Below are 8902 nucleotides of genomic sequence, written 5' to 3'. Positions count from 1 at the left end.
TAGAGTTTTTGAGAACACATGTGAACTATTCTATCAGTTGCAGCATTATAGAAGATGGAGTTTCTGTAGTAATCTAAATTCCCTAAAGTGGCTGCTGAGATGTGGGTTACTTAATGGTTTGCAAATTCTATATAAAGAATCATCCAAGGTTATAACTGACAAACAAGAAGCAGAGAGTTGTGTGCTTTCAAGGATAATGGGAACTCAGCTCATGCTCATGGTAACTCAATTCCTACATGTGAGACTGTTAGAGTACTTGAGGTGGAAATTCAAGGTGGTTTCATCCGAGTTGTGCATTTTGGGAAGTGTTAGCTGGGGTTATAACAGCAAACTGCTCTCGACGAGCTTACGGGGTAGCGGAAAGTATGTTAGTACAATATGGCTTATTGCTGCACTACCCGGAGCCCTTGGATGTATGAATAGTTGTCGTTGGTTGTTTGATAGGGGGAGAATGCTTGATGATGTTGTAAGGGTCCTATACAAGGGTGAAGATGACAGTGATGAAAATCCTGACTTGGTTGAACTTCTCAACTGTTGCCAACTGGTGAGAGTTAAAGACAGTGGGGAGAATCTACCTCCTCCCAGTATATCTAAGGTCAAGGCAAGGTATGCAGGTGGGGTAGTACAAGCACATGGGATCTCAGCCTGGGTTAATCTTTTTAATCTTAAATTTTGTTGTGATCGATCAAGGGCTTGGGCGCGTCCAGTAAGAGGCTGTATCTGGTTGAAGTTATATCGGAGGATAAGGGGAATACAACTTATGCTCACTGAAGCTTCTGCTTACATTTCCCCCACAGCATCCACATATGTGACGACGATCTACAAATCTTTAAGAATTACGGCGGAGAAAAAGCTCAAGCAACCTTATCATGGGATCGTAAGAATTGCTCAGGTCAAGAAAGTATTACTAGAAGGAGAGCAACTAAAGGTAGACCCTGCAGTTTATATTATATCAGTTAGGAAGAAATGGGTTGAGACTGAGAACATGCTCGCAGCTCCTCCCACAGCCATGGCTAGAAATGGGAATACAACTCTTATGCATATTCAACCTACAAGAACACCGAGCAATCAGGATACTTCTTTTATTGCTTCCCAAGCTATAATTTTTGAGGATAGTGGTCCTCTTCACTCTAGAGAAATATACATAAGAGAGTTAAGCTTATGGGTTGCAATCAGGATTTGCTATTGCTGTCAGAGTCTACTAGCCACACCTGCCATGATTCTGTAAGACAACCTTGCTGCTCAGTTCTTCATCCTTGAGGACAAGGATGTTTTGGAGGGGAAGGTATTGTCATATCCCTAGCCCAAGGGGAGGATGCCCAGTATCCAATAGCAGACTATCATTAGCTTTTTGTGTTAAATTGTAGTTAGTGGTAATTAATTACAGTCAATTAGCTTAATTATGTAATTAGTCGGTTAATCTCAGTGTAACGGTAGGCTGTGATGTAACCACCTGGACTGTTGAGGGCCGTTGATGCTAGGTTAGGAAGAGATGGCTTTATAAGCTGAAATGAGTCTGTAAGAACAGTTTATGAAATTATTAATCAACGGAGAACTTTGTTCTTAGGCTGTGTTTTTCATTGAACTAGATAATAGGCTTGATTCGTGAGAATCAAGAGAGGTTTATTCTCAAATCTATCCAACACCTTGTCATTGTACTCCGGTACATGACAACTTGATGTCTATCACCCCAAAAAAATCGCTTGGTGAATTGTAAACCGTGGTATGCCTGACTATATGTGAGGTCAACTCCATATGAGGTCAACTCCATATTTCATTCGGAGTAAATCTATAACATCAGAAGCAGTCTTCTTCTTCTTATATGCTCATAAATCATCTACCAATATATCCTTCATAAACGATTTTCTCATCCCAACTTTTGATGGGTCTGAACAAGCTAAACTACATGAATGCTCTTCAATGTATTTCTTGCACTGAAATACACCTTTTGTATTTGTATTGGCAAGGAGAAAGGCGTGAAACCTCCAGCTACAATTTTCCTCCTTTTTGAACTTGCACTCCACAGTGTATCGTACAAGGTCACTCTTCTTCAATTTTTATTTGCGACCACTACATATTTCATACTTAGTAACACAATCCTTAACTTTTTTAATACCACCTTCAAACAACTTCCCTACTCTAGTTAAGATGCTGACCCAAGCATCAGATTTCTTCGGGACCTTTTTGATCAAACACGCATCATCAGTGACGTCTTCCACTACAACTACCTCATCGCTTGAAATACAACTTGATGATGACGAAGAAGCAGGAGCAGAAGAAGATGATAAAGAAATAGAATAAACACAAGTCCTTAACTGGATTTCAAACTTCAACAAGTCAATCCCTTGTGAGCTGCAGTAGTGAATGATAAACCTCAAGTACAAATCGTGATTGATGACATTTGACATCCCTTCTACAGTGTAACCAAAACTAATGAGGTCTTCAGGAACATAAGGCCACTTTTGTTTTACCACACTTATCATATCCTTGACAGTAGTTGATCCAGAAATAGGATGCGAGACAGTCTGATTGCAAAATTTAAACTGTGCAACAACCGTCTTTGGCCTGCAACAAACCATAACAGACAGTGGTATCAGAAAATATGGATCAACAATCACAGTTGATCCAATAAATACGGATCAACAATCACAGTTTTGGATCAACAATCATAACTGATCCAATAAATTTGAATAAACAATCACAGTTTTGGATCAACAATCACAGTTGATCCAATAAATCTGTGTAAGCAATCATAGTTTTGGATCAACAGTCACAGTTGATCCAATAAATCTGTGTAAAATATCACAGTTGACCCAATAAGAGGTAGTTAAAACATGAATTTCAATGCAAACCAAAAAGAAAGCAGTCTAAAACACCCTAAGCTACATATAGTATTACGTCGCACCTCACTCGGGGGCTACGGCCCCTCGTGAAAGTTAAATTCAATATAGAATGTGAGAAACCTAAAATAAAAGCTACATTATCAACAAAATGAATGCATAATGATTAACTGCAATCTACCGAAGAAATAAAAACACAAAATACAAACATTTTGTGTTCAGAAATTTGGATCAACAACAACAATTGATCCAAAATAAACTAAAAATCATCTTATTTTTTGTATCAACAGTCAAGGTTGATCCAAAATAATATCAACATCTCATCAAAAACATAATCAGTAGTGTCTAAATTTCATCACAAACAAGATTCTTCAAACATTTCAGCATAAACATAAAACCAAAGTTGATGAGCAAATCTAAGAAAAAAAAATAACAAATCAAAAAATCAAAACGTACCTGTTTAAGAGATGAATAAGGATCTCGAGATCAAACTATATCAATATCACCCAATCAAATCTAACAGAATAATCACGAAATTAATCTTCCCACATAAATCACGATCTCTGCAACATCAACAAAAAACTGAAATCAAAATTAGGGACATATAAATCTATGAAACGAACATGCAATCATCAAAAACAACTTTATTAATCTTCAAATAAATATCAACATTACCAATTTGTTTCAGGAAAACAGATATAGTGGTTTCTGTTGATTAACAATAATTAAAAAACAGACTGGAAATCTCTGATTCTGTTGATTAAGATGAAGAATATGAACGAGGAGAAGAAGAATTCCAATATCTGCTTGCAGCTCTCGTCGATTCAGTAAAAAGAATTTCAATTTTTTTTCACGATTTTTCAGCTCCCATCTTGTTTGAAACTCTCTCTCTCTCTCTCTCTCAATCAGTTTTAATTCCCGTTTATAACTGAAATTTGATTTTCTAATTGAATATAGTAGGGGTATATTTGGAAGTCCCTAATTCGTTATTGGGCCCCTGATGGGCTTGTACAAGGAGAGACATATTTATTATGTGATAAGGATATTTGTATAATCCATCAAAAGTAGGGACAAATATTCAATTACCACAAACAATAACATATGTTTTTCGGATCTCCACTGTTCAATTCCTCATCTTCATCTACAATTCTACATCAACAGCTCAATTCTCTAAACCCTAATTCCTGATTTAATTTAGGAAAGAACAGAAACCCTAATTCTCTATGAAATCAATATTAAACTTCATACTACCATCTACGCTTCAATGAAAAACAAACCCACCTAATAATCTATCAAAACAATTCAAATTCAAAGAACAAATTCAATTAATTTGAAACCCTGAATTAAATCTCTGTTTACCTTTATTGCTGGGTTTGATTTCACCAGATCAACCAAAATTACCACCAACAATTAACCTTTAATCTCTACAAGCTTTAACTCAACTCAGAATCATAAACTGATTCTCAAAATCGATGACAAACGAAGAACATAGAAGAAGGAAAGAGAGGGAGAAAATAAGAAGAAAGAGAAAGAAGAAGAGAAAACAGTTTTCTAGATCGGTACTTATCCAGTGATATCTTCTTCTTCCGGTCGGTACTTATACAGAGAAAATAATAAGAAAGAGAAAGAAGAAGAGAAAGAAGAAAGAGAAAAGATAGGGAGAAAATAAGAAGAAGAGAAGCCAGGTCGGTACTTATCCAGTGATATCTTCTTCGTCCGGTGTCTGAATGACACGTTCGAGTAGTCTATTCCGCATAAATTTTCTAGATCTATCTAGTGATACTAGTTTTGATTCTAGATCGTTGTTAGATTAATTTATATTAATTAATTTTCGTGTTAATCTAATCGATTTATTAGCGGCTAAATCGTCTCTTGATCAGCGCTAGACCGGTCAAATAGCATTGACGAGCTTGAGGGTCCTTACAAGTTCAGTCTTCACGTATGTTACTCGAGGAAAGCCTCAAAAAGGATGCTTTGGAAATCGAACATCGCTTGAGTAAACTCTCAATTCAAGGATGCTCTAAAAAGTCTAATATACCATATACTTCTACCACAATTGAAGTTTCAGTTCCAGAAGTGAAACCAGAATCCCTTCCTATCGGAAAAGATGTGTTTATCGCCTCCTCTAGTCAAGGACGTTCCACATCACATGGAAGGAAGAAATCTCCAAACGATGTTGTTAAGACTGCACTATCTAATCACTCTCGTGATCAGAAAGCATGTTTCTTTTGTGATTCAAAAGGGTCTGCCAAGCAAAAGAGAAACTCTAGGTTGAATAACAATTCCTTTTTTCGACTTTAACACACCTTGGACTTGATCCTCAAAGGTGTAACTGACATTCGTATGTCTAAACCAATTGGCTTTAGTACTCACCCTGTGTACTCTACCAGGAAAGTCAGTTCTATGAGTTCCTCAAATGCTCAGAAACAAAACAGACGTCTTAACAAAAATCGTCTAAGAAAATATCAGGAATTTTCCTTTTTCAATAAGGGAGATAATGTTACATTCGATGTGAACAAAGTTTCAGGAGAAAGGAGCAAAAATGATAATATATTCTTAATAACCTAAAGGAGATAATTGAAGGTTACAAAAAAATCGTCAACATGATGTCAACTTTCTCTAGCCAAAACTCTTCAGGTTAGAATCAATAATATAAGTCATATTTTGATAATAGTAAATTTTATGATAACGTTTCACATCATAATGGTTTTCTCCCAAAGTCTCGGAGAAAGAAGGATAACTGAAAATAATGTTCATTTAATGAGCTAAAGGCTCATACTTGTGTTAATTAATCACAAGGTTGAAATCTCACTTACAAAAATCCTGGTTGAGTGAGAATTGATTAGGTATACTTATTGGCAAAGTATCTCTAATAATCTAGCTATTTTCTTATCGTTCTTAGATGGATTATCAACACTTTTACATAAGTATTTTTTCCTTGGTTCTACAGTTTTTTTTTGTGACAAGTTTTTTTGCTTATGCTCTAAACTTTCATAAGAAAGTTTTTTAGAGCTCAGATGCGTGAATTTATTCACTCAAACAACAAAATGTTGTGCAATCTCTCTTTGCGAATAGTTTTCGCTCTAGGGGTTTTGTGGTCCCTCATCTGGGTCATTCATGTACATGTGCGAGTTTTTGTGTTCTCTCACGAACCTATCTTGTAAACCCTAAGTCCTTCCGAAATCGTTTATATACCTTTCCTATTGAGTTGAGTTACCTCACTCTAGGTTTCATATTATCAATGGCTTCTTCTTCTTTCTCTTGGGATCTGCCGAAAGACTTCGTTGATAATGCTATATATTTCGAATTCGATGAAAAGAAGGGATCCTGGGTAGAAGTTGAAGGATCTTTTCCTCAATATTCTGATTCCTACTCAGATATTGAGGACATTGAAGAGATATCAGCTGAAGTGGTTCTTGATTTTCTCAAAAACTTCGAGGATGCAAAACAGCAACTTGTTGATACAATGAAGTGTCTTGATGTATTAAGAACTGAGTTGAAAAAGGTTAACTCTGACCTTGTTCTCATGAAGACACATGTTAAAGATCTTCTCAATGAGGATATCTTCTCTGAAGAAGCAGTAGATGCTGTCAATCACAAGCTCAAAGACCTCAAGGCTCGTGAGGATCCCGAAACGTCTATTTGATTTTTAGTTCGTGTTCGGTTTTGATGGTTTAAGAGTATGCCGTTGTTCTTTAACTTGTTAATTTTTATATTTGTCTAGGAAATATTCTTATGATAATTTTATTATTGTGTTATTAGGAAGAATGACTAGAGTTTGGAATAGCCATTGTTGTGATTACACATAGCTATGTCCAACGATTTTCATCTTCAATGTTTTTAGATTTATTTGCTTAAATTCTAAAATTTGTTTGGAAGATGATTTTTGCAGTATTAATCTTTATGGTTTATATATTGCAATTTGTTATGGGATATGTGTTTGTACCGTCAATAAATTGACGGAGATCCCGTTAATCAAGCCCGTCTACCGGTGAAGATTCCGGAAGTTTCCAGAAGTCTTGTTGCCCAAGTTGCTTGCACATGAAGTTTACCCAATTAGGGTTACATAAACTATATAAATACATGTATCCTAAACCCTAAAGGTATATGAAATCCTAGGTTAGCTAACCATTTCTAATTGTATCATGATCATCAATAAAATCACTCCCTATGGGATTCCTCCGTGGATGTAGGCAACACTTGCCGAACCACGTTAAATTCTGGTCTTCATTATTTATCTTCATTGTTTTAGGCCTAATTTCATATCATTATCATCAAATCATCGTGTTTAGTGCCTATAATTAATTCTGGGTACAAACAATATGTGTGTTTGCATCCGTGAACTATGATTGTCCCGTACGTGGTCAAAAGTTACGTCTTTCGTATGTCAATATGCAAGTATTGATAAAGGATTGAATGAACTTTTGACAAAAACAAAAGATAAGCCTATTGTATGTCATTATGCAAATATTGATGGAAGATAGGATGAGCTTTTTTTTACAAAGATCATGTCTATTATATGTCATTGTGCAAATGGTGATGAGAAATAGAATGAATCTTTGTCTATTCCAAAATATTGATCTTCCCTGATTCATATTTCTTATGTATGTATTGTGCGGCTCCATAAGTTCTCTTATGTTGAGCATTTCCGATTAAATTAATCATGGGTTCTCCTGTGATTATTTTAATTAAGTTTTTTGGATACAAATTCGTACTCTTATGTGATTTGCTAATGTCCAAAGAAATCCTTCTTTTCTTGTGAAAGTGAGGTCGCTCTTGTTGTTCTCTCGAGAATGACATTTTATGGGGAAGAGTTCTTAATTGAACTTGTGCTTAATTGCCAAATATTTGTGGGGAGTGCGGACGTGGAATATTATAGGAGTTATCTTGTATCTTTATAAACTCCTTGAAGAATTCATTTAGCTTCGGCTATTTGATTGCATCTAAAAAGTTGATATGTACTTTCTTTTGGTCATGAAGTGTCTTTGTGGAAATTTCATGAGGATCCCACTAGTTTTCGTACCTTTGCCAATTTTATTAACAAAAAGAGGGAGAATTAATGTGTACTTCACACTACAAATACATATGGTTTTCGGATTATTATGTAAAGGGGAGTGGTTTCCATGTGAGATAGAGTATTGACTAGTGGGGGAGGGGGGGGTGATACATATCACCATAGTATTGTTGTCGAAGTTGTGATACAATTGAACTTTGATGTTGTTTAATAATACTATGACATTGTGTAAAAATGATTGAGAGCTTTTGTTTTCTCATTGTTATGGCTACGGATTTTCAACAACGATGATGCTGAACTTACAACCTTTGGAATCATTGGAGTACTTGGAAGTGACGCGGATTTCAAGTAATATTGAAGAACTAAGAGGATCATGCATGTGGAAGAGAAGCTGCAAATTTTATTTATTTTGTATTCCATGTGTATTGATAGTTTTGTCACTAAAATTGACAAAGGGGGAGATTGTTAGAGCACTTCTTGGTCGAACTCGCAAGCTTTGATATCTCAAGATTGTTTGTCAAGTTTAGTTGCCAAAACTACAAGTCTTGATTTATAGTCTACTAATAGCTAAGTCTCGTACTAGGATAGAAAGTATAGTTGAGCTCTAGACTCCACGGTGTTCATCATGCAAAGACGAAGAACTACTCAAGGAACTGGTGGAACTTCATCGAAAAAAAGGTATGTGGAGACTTCAACTTATCTATCACTCAAAAGTCTACTTTATCTCCTATCTTGAGACAAAGTCGTATTGCTGTATAGATTATGATTATACACATGTACTATTTCGAGCTGAGTTTATCTCGCTTATCTATTTCTCGAAATATGTGTTGGTAAGCTTTCGCTTTGGCCAAGTTCATCTTTACTAGTGACTAAAGTCATATTAGTTTCAATTACTTGGAAATTGCTTTGACGGAAAATAGTTTGTGAACAACAATTATATAACGTCCTCTAACACTACACCGAATTCAAGGACTAGTAACTAGATTTCGCAACAGCTTATGCCCTGTGGCGAAATTTTCGTTGCGAATTTTCATTGCAAAAAAAATTG

Source organism: Papaver somniferum, chromosome 4 (assembly GCF_003573695.1).
Source record: "Papaver somniferum cultivar HN1 chromosome 4, ASM357369v1, whole genome shotgun sequence".
Taxonomy (NCBI): Eukaryota; Viridiplantae; Streptophyta; class Magnoliopsida; order Ranunculales; family Papaveraceae; genus Papaver; species Papaver somniferum.
Note: the sequence above shows the minus strand (reverse complement) of the source record.